Genomic DNA, 19,320 nt, shown 5'->3' with positions numbered 1-19,320 from the left:
TTGATTGAAAAATATGAGACATTCCGAGAAAAAAATTAGATTAGAGTTTTGATTCAAAAATATGAAACATTCGGCAAAGAATAAACATAGGATTATATTTTTTAAATCAAAACAAAAAAATAGGAGACATTCTGAAAAGAAAAAATTGGATTAGTAAGTTCTTCATGCCACTTGGGAGTTAGTACACCACTTCTTCATCTCTCACTTTCAATGTCAGCTTTCTATTTCTCCAATTGATGAGGGCCCTGGATGTATTTAAGAAGGGTCGTCCAAGAATGAGTGGGGTCTCTACATCCTCATCTATATCAAGAATGACAAAGTCTATGGGGAAGACAAGTTTCTCAACAATTACAAGCACATCTTTCACAATTCCCCGCGATCTCCTTACTAACCTATCGGCTAACTGCAAGGTCATTCTTGTCAGCCTTAACTCTCCCAATCCGAGCTTCATGTATATAGTGTATGGCATTACATTTATGCTAGCTCTAAAATTGGTGAGTGCATTTTCTTCCAGGCCATCAACCAACAAACAAGGGATCAAAATGCTTCCAAGATCTCTCAACTTTATCGACATCTTTATATCCACAATGGTGGAACAATTGACGGACACCCAACGGGTATCTAAATTATGCAAATATATAAACATGCAAGTATGCAATTAAGACTACAGTTAGTCCATTATAACGTAAGTGCACAGGTCATCAAGTAATACCTCGCAGATGAACATGAGGGTCATATTTCCCCAGGAGCGGTGAGTGGCTCCTATTACTTCCTTTTCTCTTAATCAATAGCCTAATCATTTACACTATTTCTTTAGTTCTACTTGTATAATACTATTAAATAATATAATTGGAGATGATGTTAAGTACACTTAGAAGGAGTTGGGAGTATGCACTAAGTTATCTTGATAATTAATTATGGTAGGCGTTAACTGTTAAATGTGTTCTAGGTTCAAACCGGGGAAATTTAAAGGTTTACAAACCCCAATAAGCCATGGTCAGTAGGTCTAAATCACTAGAAACTTACGATAGAATCTTTTCCACCCCAACCTCCTATTTTTGCCTTAAGTACGGAAATCCCATGAGAAGGGAGCAATCAGACCCTAATCCTAGATCTCTAGTAATCTGGCTGCCCTAACTTCTTCGGCAATAGAGCCTCCCCGAATTTAAAAAATACTGGGGTATTTATAGTAATCGGCTTCGTCATAGCCTCACCACTAGCATTGTGATGCCCATTGTGAGTAAGTTGTTGCTTGGGCTCTAAGTCGCATTGATAAGTGCTTGTGTGATATGAATGTGAAGCATTCTTTCCTTATGTTGAGCATTACTTTTCTCGGGTTTTTACACTAATATGTGTGTTTTTATGTTACTTTCGTGCAGGTAGGGTTGTGAGGCCGAGTATGAAGGAAAGAAACCAATGTGGATCATAATGCACCGATTTTGGAGGAAATCTTGCTAAGGTTCAAATGCTAAGACATAGGACTGGTGTAAGATGCTAGAGTGTGTGCCAACCTCCTCGTATTTGAGTTAGCACAACCATTTGGAGGGGCACAAGGGCAGTCACACTCAAGCTTTCCGACTTATGCACATAGAACAAGATCTCCACCAACTTGTCCGTGATTAAAGAAGCAAAGCGATCCAGGATGTGAACGTGTGCCCGTTTGTGTCACCTTGATGAAAGTATGGACTCGGGAAGTATTTTAGGCGAGACTGTAGCAAAGTATTGTAGCAGCGTTGTTCACAGCCGGCCGAAAATCACAATTCCAGAGAATCCACACGGGCGTGTGGAAATTACCCACGCCCGTGTGGAAATTCCACAGGGGCGTGTGAAAAATCCACAGGACCATGTGGATGCCCGATTCCAGCCTTATTTAAAGCCGATTTCAGCACCAATTTCAAGATTCTTTTCTCCATCTTTTCCCCAACTTGAGAGAGGGTTTCGGCTCGTGTTTTGAGAGGTATTGGCTAGGGTTTTGGATAGGTTCTACGGCTCTGATTGAAGGGGAGCTTCTGTCGAGGCGTATCCTATACCGGACAAGGGAATCCTTGGACGACGAGTAGAGGACTTTCCACAAGACCATCGACATGACTATCGAGGGGGTTTCTCTATGGATTCATTGCTTTTACATTCTATTTCTTTGATTGTACTTAGCTTTATGGAGAGCTAAATACCTAGTGGGTACTTAGGTATTTGTGAACCCTAGGATGTATTTGTTTCAATGAATCTATTTATTATGCTTTCAATTAATTGATGTTTGTTGTGAGTTCCAACCTTGAATGCTTGATTGTAGGAACATTTCCCCTAGAGTGCCACTAGGGTTAAGAGTTCTTCTTGGTAACCTTGTGAGTGAGTGATACACCACGAGCGTTAGACAAAGCTAGGTTGGAGAGGGTTGAGAGGGTGAGTCGAGAGTTACAGGAGCGTTCCCTTTTCCCTCCGACGTGATAGATTCTACCTCCGTTCCTCGAGTTCTTTGCGGCCATAATAGAGTGAATGGTCTAAGGGATGACCCTTCACTGGGCCTTAGTTGCACGTGCAACGGAGTGAAGCATTGAGGTGATCTTAGTATCTAGGGCTTAATCATGGTTAGGGACCTTCCACCTGGACCAAAGGGTTAGGTCTATAATTAGGAAGAGATTTATCACTTGGAATCCCTAGAGCTCATTGCAACTCTATTCGAGTGCGAGGTTGAGAGGTTATCTAATCTTTCCTCCGGGACATGTATAGAGTTAAGCATAGTTGACCTTAGATTTGGAACTATATATTTAAGGATTTCCACGACTCACCATTGCTTTGATTAGGAAGCATAATAGAGGGTTCTTGCACTTGAAACAATTATCCTAGGCGGAGCATTATCTGAGTACCCCACCTTTATCGATTGCCTTACCTCCTTCTTTACTCATTCTCTCTTACTTGTTGTTTTTACTTTTGAGAATTGAATTATTGTCACACTTATCACTACTGATCTTTCACATAACTAAGAAGCGGATTAAGTGTTTTTAATCCCTACTCCCTGTAGATTCGATACCCGCTCATCCAGGATTATTACTTCGACAACCCGTGCACTTGCGGGATATACGCAAGGGGACCTTGTCTTTGGGCGTTATGCGTTTTGATAACGGCCGTTATAGACTTCATAACAGTCATTGTGAGGCTATTATGGTTTCTATGCTACTACTAGTGAGCTCATGCTACCATGGCTTGATGACGGTAGTGGTGAGTGTAGACAATGGGCATTGTGTGTTGCCATAACGTCCGTTATAAGTCATGGTACAGCCTTGATTCAACAACTTTCTTCATTTTACTTCAAGTACAATTCTCGTTGAGAGCTACCATGTCAACTTCTTCCAACTTACTCTTGTTGGTGAGCAAGTTCTTCAAACATTTGGCGTATTTTGGCATTTGGGACAATGCTTCCACTATGGGAATGTTTATATGGAGTGTCTTAAAGATAATTATGAATTTTTTAAATTACACATCCTCCTTGTTGGCTTTCGAACTTGAAGGGTAAGGAACTTGGGTTTTATATTCTTAAACTATGGGTCGAGCTGGTAATAACTCTTTGGGTTCTTCCTCAACTATTTCCTCTTCCTTCTCCGTGGATTCCTATGAAGTACTAGGGTCTTCCCGTATGGTTTCCCACTCTATCATGACACTTGGACCCTAAGCGGTCCTTGCCTCGATAGTCTTACCACTGCGAAGTGAGATAGTCTTAAGTTGCTCCCTTGGGTTTGCTTTAGTGTTGCTTTGAAGGCTTCCTTGAGGTGTTTCGATACTAGCTTGCTTACTATCTAACTTGATTTTCCAAGTACTTGATTGCTTGAATGTTTCGTAATGTCATACCAAACTTATACATTCGTGCATTGTTACTAGTCACATACTTGGCCAAAACATCTTCTGTGGAGATCTTCCTTTCAAGTTATAGCTTTTGGGGTTGGTATTGGTAGTTCTACTGCAGAGAAGGCCTCTGCTACTGACCTTGACTCTAGGAGAAGTTAGGATTGTTCCTCCACCCCTGGTTGTAGGTACTACTATATGAGTTATTATGGTTCCTCTAACCTCCTCTAATATAGTCAACATATTCCTTAGGAGCTACTACTGAACTTACAATCGAGCATTGGGATGCTCCATGCCCTCCTCCACAAGTTTCACAAAATAAAATAGCCCTGGAATTAAAGATGACACCATGACCATTACTCATGAGTAAATCCAGCTTTCTAGTGAATGCATCTACTTTCACCACCAAAACAGTATCTGCATCTATATAATGTAGGCCGGCCACATTTTGATGTCTCTCTATTAAAATCCAATGTGACTTATTATTTGCCATGTCTTCGAATAGCTATTCTGCTTCTTTAGGATACTTGTTACCTAGAGATCCTCCTGCAATGGCATCAATGATCTACCTAGTCTAGTAGTTCAGCCCGTTGTACAAAATTTGCAATATCATCCATGAATTGAATCCAAGATGATGGCACCACCTAAGAAGGTCCTTGAATCATTCTTGTGCCTCGAACAGTGTTTCTGATTCTCTTTGCTTAAATGCTGAGATCTCTTCCCTGATCTTTGCTACTTTGGCTTGTGGAAAGTATCAAACAAGAAATTTCTCCACTAAGTCATTTAATGTCATGATTGAGCTCGGTGCTAGGGAAGTAAGCCAATGCTATACTGAGCCTCTCAAATTGAAAGTAAAGAGTCATAAACTGATAGCATCATCTCTCACTGTGCTCATCCTGAATGTTGAATAGATTTGTAAAAATTTTGGCCATAGGCATTTGGCTCTTCATTCGCTAGGCCATCAAACTGACAGGAGTTCTAAATCATTCCAATAGTGCTAACTTTGACTTTGAAGTTGTTAGCTGCTACTACTGGGAATTGCACACTAAATTCTTCCCCTATAAACTGTAGCCTCTCATACTTTGAAAGTGTTCTTCTTGGTTCTACAATGTCATTATCGCTATCTACTTCCACAACTGGCATTTTCGGGAGTCTCCTCAATAACATTAGTGCTCTCTCTACTTTGCTGCTTCCTTTTACAAAATCTATGGGATTAGCTAAGGTCATGAACAGTCACCTATAGAATAGAGTAGCGACAATAAATCTTCAATGTTGTATGATTATAATAATAATATAATAATAATTAAAAAATGGCTAAAACACTAAGCTACAAGTTTTCTTAGAATCTCTCGACTGTGAATCCCCAGCAACGGAGCCAAAAACTTGACAGACTTTTTATGGGTGTGTAAATTATGCAATTATATAAGCATGCAAGTATGTACTTAATACTACAATTTGTCTATGATACCACAAGTGTACGGGTCATCAAGTAATACCTTGTGGGTGAACATGATGATTATATTTCCCTAGGAACGGTGAGAGACCCCTATTATTTCATTTTCACTTAATCAATAGCCTAATCATTTACGCTCTTTCTTTGGTTTACTTGTACAACACTATTAAAAAAAACAATTGGAGACGTCATTAAGCATACTTAGAAGGATTTGGGAGTATGTACTATAGTTATATTGGTTATTAATTATGATAGGCATTAAGTATCAATCGTGTTCTTGGTTCTAACCGAGGGAATTAAAAGGCCTACTAGCCCCAATAAGCCATGGGAACTAGGTCTAAATCACTAGGAACTTAAGATGGAATCTCTTCCACCCTAGGTCTAAATCCCATGAGAAGAGACCAATCAGACCCTAAGCCAAAGAAACAATCAATCCCTAATCCAGAAACCTAGCTATGTCTAACCTCTTAGAACATGCATAGATCTACCATGGCATGGGTGTCATTAACATGGGGGCATAACCTCCTCATACACATCAACTTGTAATAGTCAATTAAGTAATACAATAATTACAAAAACTAGAACCATGTATATTACTCAATCAATATTCATAAATAATAATCGAGGGACCTAGACATACAATTCCCTCAAATTATGTTCTTATGGATCATAACATGCGAAGCATCAAAGCACAAGAGAACCATAAGACCAAAAAAAGAATAAATGAGCTTTTAATATATTCCTAGACAAACTCCCTCCAATTGTTCTCCGAAGGTTGGGGATTAGAGGATCCCATGATTGTCCGGATAATGTGTATCACTCATACCCCTCTGATGATGATTTTGGAAGATACATGTTATACATGATCTTTTCTGATGATGCTCGTTGATGTACTCTTGAGAAATCTACTAGAATCTATTGGAATCTAGAAGAAACACCATCTTCTACCCCTCAGATCTCTAAAAATCTGGCCGGCCTAGGTTGTTCAGCAAAAGAGTATCCCAAAATTTAGAGAAAACTATGGTATTTATAATAATCGGCTCCACCACGGCCTCACCATGGGCGTTATGATACCCATTGTGAGTAAGTTGTTGCTTGGGCTCTGATAAATACTTGTGTATTAGTAATACGAAGTATTCTTTTTGTACGACGAGCATTATTTTTTTCAGGTTTTAGCTCTAATATATGTGTATTTGTGTTACTTGTGTACATGTAGGGTTGTGGAGCCAAATATAGAGGAAGGAAGCCAAAGTAGATTGCGATTGCACTTTGTTGATAGAATCTTGGAGTGAACAAATGTGAATACATAAATTGTGCTCAAAGATACGTGAATGTGTGCATACCTCCATGCGTTTAACCAATTTCATGGTTTGGAGGGACACAAAGGCAGTTACATTTGCATATTCTGACTTATGCAATGCTAACAAGATCTTCGTCAATGTTATCCTTTATTGAAGAAGCGACATGATCTACGGCATAGACATGTTCCCGTTTATGTTGTCTCGATGAAAAGTATGGATTCGAGAGTATTTTTGGTTGAGCACTGTAGCAGACTGTAGCAAATCACTGTAGTAATTTACTGTATCAGTTACTGCTCACAAGCCACTGAAAAAACCAAGTTCTGCAGATTCACATGGGCGTGTGGAAATTCCACACGCTATGTGGATTCTTGATTCCAGTCCTATATAAAGCAGTGATTCAGCCCAATTTCAGAATCCTTCTTTCCATCTTTTCTCCATCTTTTCCCAAACATTGGAGAGGCTTCTGGCTAGGGTTTAGAGGGGCTTTGGTAAGGTTTTTGGAGTGGTTCTATGGCCTCCAATAGTGCGTCCCTTTGGAAGAGAGTTATTGGGGAAGCTTTCATTGGCACCGATACGGCGAGGTGTGCCCTAGGCTTGACAAGGAAACCTTTGATGAGGACAAGGCTACTGCACAAAACCATTGACACGAAAACCGAGGAGGTTTTACTTATAGATTGCATGTTTTTACTTTTGATTTCATTATTGATTATATCTTGCTCCATGGAGAGCTAAACCCCTAGAGGGTACTTGGACTTGTAAATCCTAGGTTGTTATTGTTTCATTGACCTTTTATTATGTTTCTTTAATTGATGTCTTTAATTGAGTTCCAATCTTGAATGCTTGTTGAATGATTTCTCCCTTAGAGTAACACTAGGGTTGAGAGTCTACATTGGTAATCCTTGTGAGTGAGTGACACACCATGATGGTTAGACAAAGAAAAATTGGAGAGGATCAAGAGGATGAGTAGAGAGATAGCGGAATGCCCCCTTTCCCCTTCGGTGTGATTTATCCTACTTTCGTGTTCCAAGGGTTCTTTGCGGTCACAATAGAGTGAAGTGCTAAGAGAGGAACTCCGCGAGGGCCTAGTTACGCTGGCAACAAAGTGAAGCATTAAAGTAATCCTTAGTGCTAGGGCTTAATTGTGACTAGGGGTCTTTCGCCTGGACCAAAGGGTTAGACCTATATTAGGAAATAGGGTTTATCACTTGGAATCCCTAGAGCTTCTTGCAACTGTACACAGTGTGAGGTGTTGAGACTGAGTGATTTCTCTGCCAGGGCATGGTGTAGAGTTAGCAACGGTTGACATTAGGTTTAGGACTGTGTATTTTAAGATTTTCACGACTCATTAAGCATCAGTCAAGACCTTAATAGTTGGTCTTGCACTTGAAGCAATAATCCTAGGAGGAGAAATGTTCGGGTTCCCCACTTTCTATCGATTACCTTTCCTCTCATTTTATTGCACCTCTCATTCTTACTTTCTTTATTTCTTTGCATATTCATTTTGTTCACACTACTATCGATTCATCAACACTTTTGTTAAGTAGCAATCTTTGTGTTTGTGATCACTATTTTTTATGGATTCGACACTCCACTATCTCATGACTCACCCTCTCAACCCTCTTCAATCTTGAGATTCAAACCCTCATGGAGACCTCTCTCTCACCAAGGTGAATAAATCATGCAAACCAAATAACTATAAGATCAGTAAAGCAAGCAAGCATTAGGAAAACAAAATTGAAACTCAACTAAACTCGTATTAAATAGAATCACAAAGCAAATCCACAAAAGATTATAATCCTAGGGTTCACAAGCCCAAATACCCTCTAGGGGTTTAGATCTCCATAGAGCAATATACAAAACAAACCATCAATGAATGAAAGTATTTAAAAGCCATAGAAATAAAGCCCCTCCCCCACAATATCTGAACTAATGGCCTTGATGGAGAGCTTTAATGTTTTGATGGAATCCACTCCGAAGCTAAGGTCTCTGGTGGGTTCCTTGATGCTATAACAGAGGAGGAATCGATCAAAGTTGGTGAAGAAACGCCTCCTAAGATGAAAAGACCTCTCCAAACCCTAACTGTCTCACCTCTCAAGAGCCACACAAAATGTGTCAAAAGAATAGGGTAAAACAGCTATTTATAATCTGAAACCGGGGTTATCACATGGCTCCAATTGACCGTGTAAGCCTCCATGCGACCGTGTGGACTGGAAAACTGCCCACACGACCGTGTGGAAATTTCACACGGTCACGTAAACGGTATTTTGTTACATTACTGCTAAAGTGGTTTACTATAGTATTTTCCTACAATACTCTTCATAATCAAGCCTCCAACACTATTCTCTTGAGGCCATATGGACAGCCACATGTCCACGTGGTAGGTTGACACGTCCGAATATGCGTATAAACCGCAAGTGCACGGGTGTCGAAGTAATAATTACCCAGTGAGTCGGGTAGTCGAATCCACAGGGAACGGAAGTATTAGTAATAACCACTTCTCAATTATCTAGTCGGAATCAATGAATATGATGAAGTGAACTAATTGCAAGCAAAGCAAACAAGTATGCAAGAAATAAAGTAGAAGAGTCTCAATCACTAAGGATGAGGTATTCGGGCAATGATCCCCCTAAGATCTTCCTTGAAGCTCAAGATTCACTAAATGCTCTAGAATCAAGTCTAATGAGTCGAGGTAGTCCAACGATAACCAATCCTTGTCTCCAAGCAAAAAGGCACTAGTCCCCTACAAGGTCCCGTGGAGAAATCGACCAATCTCAACACTTCACACCCTATATGACCGCAATATGCTATAAGGAAACCTAAGAGTGAAACCGATTCCTAAATGTAGATCCAACCCTAATTCCCTGCGAAGGATCCTAACCCCCTACAAGGTCCCGGCGGAGAAATCGAGCAATCTCACGCCTCACACCAAATATGGTTACAAAGAGAATATGGAATACTGGAGATAGGAAACACTCAATCGAAGGGGAAAGGGGACACTCCTCCATCTCAAGGCTCACCCTCTCAACCCTCTTTAATCTTGGAAATCTAACTCTAATGGAGACCTCTCACATCAAAGTATTAAATCATGCAATGTAAATCAACCACAAGGATTAACAACACTAGCAAGCAATTAAATCACAAGATTAAAAACTCAAGACAACTCGGATTAACTAGAAGCATTAAGAGAATCAATCCAAAATATAAATCTTAGGGTTCACATGCCCAAATACCCACTAGGGTTTAGTCCTCCATGGGCCTAGTTACAAAAACAATAATGGATACAATGAAAAGCAATAAAACCCATAGAGAAAAACCCCTCGACTCAGCGGATTGGCCTTGATTGGTAGTTCTACGCCTTGAAGGGTTCCTCTCGAAGCTAGGTCGCCAATGGCTCCCCCAAAAATGCTATGACGTCGAAGGAACCCTATCAAAGTTGGTGAAGAACTCCCTCTCAATCGGCGAAGACCTTCTCCTCAAACCCCTAGCCGCCTCTCTCAATGTCTATCCTCAAAGCTCGCAAAAAGTCCCTTTAGAATCGGCCAAAAGGTGTATTTATAGCCTCACACCGAGTCTGTCACGTGCCCCCACACGCCAGCATGGGCTGCAGGAATTTCCACGCTGGCGCGCGGAATTTCCGTGTGGGCGCATGAACAGTAATTCTGCTACAATGAAGTTACTACAGTACGCTTTCTACAATACTTTTGCTACAGTGATGATAAACATTCTCCTCTTAAGGCCACAGGATCGGGCACACGATCATATGGTAGGCTATACGGCTTTTCCTTCATCAATGCGTCTTGAAAGGTCTTGAAATCTTTACAAAGAGGAGGAATGTGGAGACATGGCTACCTTTGTGCCCTTCCATTAATAACTTGGCTTGCAAAACTATGGAAGTTGGCACACATCTCCTCATACACGAACTCCTCTTGTGTCTTCCAACTTGATTTGTACAAGAACTCCCAATATTATGCCATGATAGCCTATCTTCGCTCCCCTTTTGAAATCCCAATGCCTTCACAACCTATATGCATAAAAAGAACACCCAATACACGAAAATGAGACATAAACCGTATAAAAATATGATGCTCAATGTATGTAAAACATGCATAAAAAAACATGTTCACTCAAGCACTTATCAAACTCCCCCACACTTAAGCCTTTGCTTGCCCTCAAGCAAAAATTAAACATTAAACTCATGGAAAGAAAAAGAGAAGTGCTTTGGCCTTAGGTTCACCAAGAGGGTACAAGAATGAAATTCTAAAAGTTATGGAGAAAAATAAAACACTAGACAAAAAAACAATCAATGCTCTAGCAAACAATCCAATCAAAAAAATGAATATGATAAAATCCGAATGCGTGTGTGTGTGAAAAACTCAACTCATGTCAACACTATGTCCACTACTAAGTTTTTATTAAAACGGGACTTATTTATGAACAAAAAAAGAAAAAGTAGTAGCTTCACACAATCCTCTAAGGTAGCCCCTTTCCCAAGATGCCTCCCGAGTGGCTTTCACACTTTCGAGGTGGTAGCTCTTTCTACTAAGGGTGGTAGCTTTCACACATCCCATGAGATAGCTCTTTTCTCTCATTAGGGCATAACAAGTATCCGACTTAGGAGAGTAGCTACATACATCATGAGTGGTAGCTCTTTCCACCCCTATGTACAAGCAACAAACAATTTCCAAAAAAATTTTTCAATTTTTCTGATTTTTTTTTTTTTTTTATAAAACTAGCACACTAAAGTCCCGAACATAATGAACTAGAGTCTTCATAGGTCTAATGAGCGAGAAAAGTGCACAAAGAGCAATCGGACAAAAAAATATTCAATAAAATTGGATGAAAACCTAGAGCATGATAAAATCCATGTTTATAACCTCCAAAAGCTAAGAATTAAACTCTTAACCCTAAGGTGAACCTTCATTGGCAACAAGAGCATGCTCATGAAAACACAAGTATAAGTCATGTATAAAGTGAACCCTCCCCCACACTTAAGATGTACATTGCCCTCAATGTACACATGTAAGCACAATAAAATAGTATCAATGAAAGCAACATGTGTGCGGGAATGCAATTAAAACAATACTCCCCTGAATTCCTCATGGACATTTGGTGAATTCTATCTCAAGGGCGTGTTGTAACGGTTGTGAATCTCACACGACCATGGAATAAAGCACATGATCGTGTCTATGACTAAAACATCAACAACATCACTCTCAAGGCCAACTGCACGGAATACAAGGGGTTCAGTAAATCTCAACAAAATAGAAAAGGAAATACGAATGCAAACAAATTACAAAACGAAAGCATAAAGATAACTCTCGTAAGGTGAAACCTTTCTCGAGCACAAAAAGTCTACAAACTAAAAGATAAAAACACATAAAAAAACATAAAATGCAAAAAAATAAAAAGTCTCATGAGTGTGACGCCTCAAGCGCCGAGATCCGGAGCCGGGTCAGGCCGGTGCGCGGACGACTGGCATGTAAGCGGATGAGACCTCCTCGTCGAGAGTCTGCCGAATACGATCAAGTCACTCCGAATCCGCACTGGTTCTCCAAGATGGTAGCAACGGCAGCCTCGAGTCGAGCCAGGCGCTCGTGTACTCGAGAGGTAGATGACTCTGGATCAGTGGATGCTGTCGGTGCTGCCTCGGTGATCTTGGGCTCGGCTGCAGATGGTGCCTCTGTGGCCTCAGCAGGCTCCTCGTCGTCCTCAGATGATGACTCCACTAGTGCGTATCCACCTGAGCCTGTACGTCTCACAATGCCCATCAAACGGAGAGTAACCAAACCCAATGGTACTGGGCTCATAAAGATGGAAAACCTCCTTCTTAGCAACCTGCACACATGATGGACAGAATTTCTGCATATTCAAGGAAAAGCTCTTAACCAAGTTACCGAATGAGGGAATGTCGCGCTCTCCCTGTGTGTGCTTGTCTCCTATTGTGTGGGAGTGCTTCCGGTGACGATGTCTCGACCTCTTGACTCGGCTAAAAATCCGTTCCATGAATCCTCCTTGTGGTTGCTCCTTGAGGACTTGTTCCAGTACAAATTTTTTTAATTGCGCCTCTTCCATGTCCGGCCATTCCTCATACGGATCCGGATGCAACAATTCCTCGCAAGTATTCATTAGAAATCTCATCATTGACATCAATAAAATAACAAGTATCATCAAAGTCAAGAGAGTGCTTCATTGCTTCGACAAGGCGATATGTGATCTTTTTCCTCTCCAATACACAACGTCATCTCGCCTCCATCCATGTCGATGAGTGCCTTGGAGGTGCGTAGGAACGGTCTCCCCAGAATTAATGGCACCTCCGCATCTTCATCAACATCTAACACAACAAAAATCTGCGGGGAAAAAAATATACTTGTCAACCTTCACTAAAACATCTTCGATTATACTTCTAGGATGACGAACGGAACGATCGGCCAGCTACAAAGTCATGCGGGTTGGACGTGGCTCTCCCAAACCCAATTTCTGAAATAATGTGTATGGCATAACATTAATACTAGCTCCCGAATCGGCCAAAGCTTTTTTTCTTCCCCCAAACCTCCGATTGCACATGGTATGATGAAACACCCCGGATCTTTCATTTTTGTTTGGCAAGTTTTTTTCCGAAGCATTGCCGAACAATTACCTTCTAATACCACAGCCCACACTTTCCTCCATCTTCCTCTTGTTGGTTAAGAGGTCCTTCAAGAACTTTTGCATAACGAGGCATTTTGAGACAACGCCTCTACAAACGGAATGTTTATGTGTAGTTGTTTGAATAGATCCAGAAATTTCCTATTTTGCTCATCAACTTGGTCTTTCTTCAAACACGCCGGATAGGGAATTCTTGGAGAAAATGAAGGGGAAGGCACAGCTGGCCCCTTTTCCTTGTCTTGCACCTTATCCCTTGGCTATTCTTGTGGATTTTCAGCAGTCTTCCCAGTGGGGGTTTTGGCTTGAAGAATTTCAGAATTATTCTCGTGAAAGAACCTTTTTCTTGGAGCCCTCGACCACTTCTCAAGGTGATCGCTTTCACTTGCTCTCTTGGGTTAGTCTCGGTGTTACTCGGCAAGCTTCCAATAGGTCTCTCCGCTAATGATTTTGCTATTTTTCCCAACTTGATTCTCCAAATTATGTAAAGAAGCGGTGTGATTACGGAGTGTTGCCTCTATGTTTTTGGAACCTTGTGTCGGTTGATTGAATAAACTTCGACAAAAACCCTTTCCAATTCTGAAACTCTTTCCGAATCGAAGGTGTTTGCTGAAATCCAGTGGAGCAGCGGCCTTTTTGCTGCCCTTGATTTTCCCCATGAGAGATTTGGGTGGCTTCTCCACCCTTGGTTGTAAAAGTATTGCTGTAGGGGGTTCCCTTGAACTCTTCCCGAATTACCCACAAAATCAACTTGTTCAATTGGAGCTGAAGTGGTAATTGAGATAGGACAATCGGATGGCATGTGTGCACCCCCACAACCATCACAACTTGTGATTGCGGCTACCTTCGATGAAGTCAAAGTATCCAACTTCTTGCTTAGTGCCTCGACTTGGGCTACTAAGGATGTAACCGCATCAATCTCATGGAGCCCGGCCACCTTCTTCTTTTCTCTTGCATTCTATTGGTAGCTATTCAATCCCATTTCCTCAATTAGTTATCGGGCTTGCTCGGGGGTTTTGTTTCCCATTGTCCCTCCCGCGGCGACATCAAGGAGTTGCTTGGTACTCGAGTTTAACCCATTGTAAAATGATTGAATAACCATCCACTCGGGGAACCCGTGTTGTGGACACTTCCGCAAAAGGTCTTTGAAACGCTCCCAAGTTTCAAATAAGGATTCAAGCTCTATCTGAACAAATGAAGATATTTCATTGTGAAGCTTTGCCGATTTCCCCGGAGGAAAATACCTTGCGAGGAAAGCCTCAACCATCTCATCCCACGTTGTGATAGAAGCTCGTGGCAATGAATGAAGCCATTGCTTGGCTCTTCCCTTCAATGAAAAACGGAATGCTCTCAATCGGATTGCATCATCCGAGACTCCATTGATCTTCAACATATCACAAACTTTGAGGAAGTTCTAAATATGACTATTTGGGTCTTCATCGCTAACCCATTGAACTGCAAGTGCATCGTTGAACCATCTGAATAAAACCCAGCTTTTAACTCAAAAATTTTGGGCAGCTACTCGGTGGCCTAACAATGCTTGATCGTGTCCCACTAATTGTAGGCCTAGCAAAAATCTGATAATGTCCTTTGTTGCCCCTCTTGTTCAGCCCATATTTTTCCGATCTTTCGATATCTATTTCAGCTGGAGAATTTTTGTTCTTGTACAGGGTTCCTTGCCCCTTCTACGAAATCTTCGCTCAATTTCAGGATCCTCTTCAACCAATGTCGAAGGGTTCCCTCGGGTCATAACCCCGAAGTTGAAATCAATAAAAAGAAACAATGAGAACGGCGAAAGAGATAAATATGAAATAGAAAAACAAATAAAAATGTGAATGACTAAAGTAATCAAGTCCTAGTATTCCTAATATCCCGTTCCCCGGCAACGGCGCCAAAAACTTGACACGTCCGAATATGCGTATAAACCGCAAGTGCACGGGTGTCGAAGTAATAATTACCCGGTGAGTCGGGTAGTCGAATCCACAGGGAACGGAAGTATTAGTAATAACCACTTCTCAATTATCTAGTCGGAATCAATGAATATGATGAAGTGAACTAATTGCAAGCAAAGCAAACAAGTATGCAAGAAATAAAGTAGAAGAGACTCAATCACTAAGGATGAGGTATTCGGGCAATGATCCCCCTAAGATCTTCCTTGAAGCTCAAGATTCACTAAATGCTCTAGAATCGAGTCTAATGAGTCGAGGTAGTCCAACGATAACCAATCCTTGTCTCCAAGCAAAAGGAACTAGTCCCTTACAAGGTCCCGGTGGAGAAATCGACCAATCTCAACACTTCACACCCTATATGACCGCAATATGCTATAAGAAAACCTAAGAGTGAAACCGATTCCTAAATGTAGATCCAACCCTAATTCCCGGCGAAGGATCCTAACCCCCTACAAGGTCTCGGCGGAGAAATCGAGCAATCTCACGCCTCACACCAAATATGGTTACAAAGAGAATATGGAATACGGAGATAGGAAACACTCAATCGAAGGGGAAAGGGGACACTCCTCCATCTCAAGGCTCACCCTCTCAACCCTCTTTAATCTTGGAAATCTAACTCTAATGGAGACCTCTCACATCAAAGTATTAAATCATGCAATGTAAATCAACCACAAGAATTAACAACACTAGCAAGCAATTAAATCACAAGATTAAAACTCAAGACAACTCGGATTAACTAGAAGCATTAAGAGAATCAATCCAACATATAAATCTTAGGGTTCACATGCCCAAATACCCACTAGGGTTTAGCCCTCCATGGGCCTAGTTACAAAACAATAATGGATACAATGAAAAGCAATAAAACCCATAGAGAAAACCCCCTCGAATTCGCGCGGATTGGCCTTGATTGGTAGTTCTACGTCTTGAAGGGTTCCTCTCCGAAGCTAGGTCGCCAATGGCTCCCCAAAATGCTATGACGTTGAAGGAACCTATCAAAGTTGGTGAAGAACTCCCTCTCAATCGGCGAAGACCTTCTCCTCAAACCCTAGCCGCCTCTCTCTCAATGTCTATCCTCAAAGCTCTGCAAAAAGTCCCTTTAGAATAGGCCAAAAGGTGTATTTATAGCCTCACACCGCGTCTGTCACGTGCCCCCACGCGCCAGCGTGGGCTGCAGGAATTTCCACGCGGGCGCGCGGAATTTCCGTGCGGGCGCATGAACAGTAATTCTGCTACAATGAAGTTGCTACAGTATGATTTCTACAGTGCTTTTGCTACAGTGATGATAAACATTCTCCTCTTAAGGCCACACGATCGAGCACACGATCATATGGTAGGCTATACGGCTTTTCCTTCATCAATGCGTCTTGAAAGGTCTTGAAATCTTTACAAAGAGGAGGAATGTGGAGACATGGCTGTCTTTGTGCCCTTCCATTAATAACTTGGCTTGCAAAACTATGGAAGTTGGCACACATCTCCTCATACACGAACTCCTCTTGTGTCTTCCAACTTGATTTGTACAAGAACTCCCAATATTATGCCATGATAGCCTATCTTCGCTCCCTTTTGAAATCCCAATGCCTTCACAACCTATATGCATAAAAGAACACCCAATACATGAAATGAGACATAAACCGTATAAAATATGATGCTCAATGTATGTAAAACATGCATAAAAACATGTTCACTCAAGCACTTATCATAGGTTATGAGGCTTCTCGTCGTCTAACCATCATTGGGATGATTCTTCAATTCTTCACACAAGTCAGGACATAGGAATGTGACTGCCTTTGTGGCCTTCCAACTCGTAATTCGGCTTAAATTATCTTGGAAGTTTGCACACACCCCCATGTGCATGAGCTCCATTTTTGTCTTGATCCTTATATTGCACAAAAACTCCCAAAAAGTGCCTTCATAACCTATCTTTGCTTCTTTTTCTTCTTTTAAGGCATTCACAACATGTTTGCACAAAGGAAAACCAAATACACTTTATAAGACATAAACCATAGCAAAAATGATGCTCAATGCATGTAAAAACATATAAAAAAATATGTCTATTAAAATATTTATCAAGCAATTATCAAATATCCCCACACTTAAGCATTTGCTTGTCCTTAAGCAAAAAAAAAATAGATGAAAATAGAATACATGATAAGTACTTGATTTCAGGCAACTAAGTATGGACTTTCAATAGTACAGGGGAACAATTAAATGCCAAGTAGCATGATTATTCCTCTACAAAGAGTAGTAATAAGTGCTTGTTTATACATATTAGTGAGCATGTTTTTACTTATAATGAGCATTGCTTTTATCTGGTGTTATGGCTCATTCGTATGCATTTATGTTCTTTTGTGCATTCATGGTTGTGGAGGAAGTATAAGAAGAAAGGAAGCAAAAATTAGTTATGAATGCAGTTTTTGAGGATTCTCTTAAGTTGAACAAGTGTCAAGACATGAGCCATGATCAAACACATGATGATGTGTTCCAACTTCCAAGAATATGCATGTCTATTGATGAAGTGGGAGGGCACAAAGGCAATGACAAACTCATGTTCCAGTTTGTGTAGAGTTTTCAAGAGCGTCACTTGACATGACCTATCACACGGGTGTGTACTCAACCATGTGGCCTCAATGGAAGAGAAGGCATTCTGGATCATTGTAGTAGTTACTGTAGTAATTATTATAGCCAAGTTCTGTTCACAGTACTATATCTGTTCACAAAATGCAAAATTCAGAAAACCTAAGAATCCACACGTCCGTGTGGAAAATCCACAGGGGCGTGTGAAATTCCAATTTCAGCATTATAAACAGCATCTCAAAGAGTTAATTTGGGAGTCTTTTTTCTATCTTTTAGAGGAAGCGCGGCTAGGGTTTGGAGAAGGTTTTTGCCAAGTTTTGGAGCATTTCTGCCGAGTTTAACATCAATTTTCTTCGAAGGAGAGTTATTGGGGGAGCTTTTGACGGTATTGTTTCGACGAGGTGTGCCCTATGCTTGATAGAGGAGTCCTTGGAGAAGGAGAAGCGGCTCTTAGAGACCATCATCATGGACAATAAGGGGGTTATTTTTATGAATAGTTTGCTTTCATCTTTGATTTATTCTTTTATCAAGTATTGCTCTATAGAGAGCTAAACCCCTAGTAGATGCTTGAACTTCTAAACCCTAGGATGATTTTGTTTCATTGACTCTTATTATGTTTCTTTTAATTGAGTTTTCAATTGAGTTTCAATTTTGAATGCTTATGGTTTGATTTTTTCCTTAGAGTGACACTAGAGAATCCATCTAGTTACCCTTTTGACGAGTGACCATCACTATTAGGGTTAGACTTAGCAAGATTGAAGAGAATTGAGAAGGTGAGTCGAGAGGTAGCGGAGTGTCCCTTTTCCCTTCTGATGTGATTTATCCTACCTCCACATTCTAAGAGTTCTTTACAATCACAATAGAGTGAAGTGTTGATAGGTCTTCTCCAGTGCGGCTTAATTGTACAGCTATAATAGAGGAAGTATTGAGAGATCCCTTCCGCTAGGGCTTAGTGGTGATTAGGGGTCTTTCGCCTAGACCAAAGGGTTAGATCTAGATTTGGGAATAGGGTTTATTACTTGCAGTCCCTAAAACCCCAAGCAGTCCCACGCAGTGTTAGGTGTTGAGACTATTCCTTTGCGCCGGGGCAATCGTAGAGGACTAGTCACAGTTAACCTTAGGATTTGGGACTGTGTGCTTTAGGATTTCCACAACTCTTTAGATCTCGATTAGAGAGGCATACTATTAGTTTTGCACTTGAAACAATATTCCTAGGGGGAGCATCATTCAAGTACCCCGCTTTATCATTGATTGTTTCCTTCTCTTTACCTTTAGTTTATTTTATTGCTCTTTTATTTCATTAACATCTTAAATGCAATCATCAATTGATCATCTCTAGCTAATTAGGAATACTACTTGTTTCTAGAGTCTATTCCCTATGAATTCAACTACCCACCCTTTGGGTACTTGATTACTTCGACACCTGTAAACTTGCGGTACACACGCAAGGGTGTGTCAAGTAATCCACTCTACGGTGAAAAACACTTTCCAAAGTGTTGGTCTCCTAGTCTACTATCTTATAGTCTAGATCATGTAGAGAAATTTTTTGGATTTTATTCAGTCT

The 19,320-nt window shown here is 40.8% G+C and overlaps 1 non-coding gene across 1 annotated transcript; it reads left to right on the top strand.

Annotated features, from left to right (window-relative positions):
- The first annotated feature begins 14,345 nt into the window (after positions 1 to 14,345).
- LOC120274397 lies at positions 14,346 to 14,451 on the top strand. Its single transcript, XR_005540919.1, has one exon. It is a non-coding gene; the product is annotated as a small nucleolar RNA R71 (small nucleolar RNA).
- The last annotated feature ends 4,869 nt before the right edge of the window (positions 14,452 to 19,320 follow it).

The sequence above is a fragment of the Dioscorea cayenensis genome, chromosome 12 (assembly GCF_009730915.1).
Source record: "Dioscorea cayenensis subsp. rotundata cultivar TDr96_F1 chromosome 12, TDr96_F1_v2_PseudoChromosome.rev07_lg8_w22 25.fasta, whole genome shotgun sequence".
Classification (NCBI taxonomy): Eukaryota; Viridiplantae; Streptophyta; class Magnoliopsida; order Dioscoreales; family Dioscoreaceae; genus Dioscorea; species Dioscorea cayenensis.
Note: the sequence above shows the minus strand (reverse complement) of the source record. Positions and strands in the feature narration are given on the sequence as shown.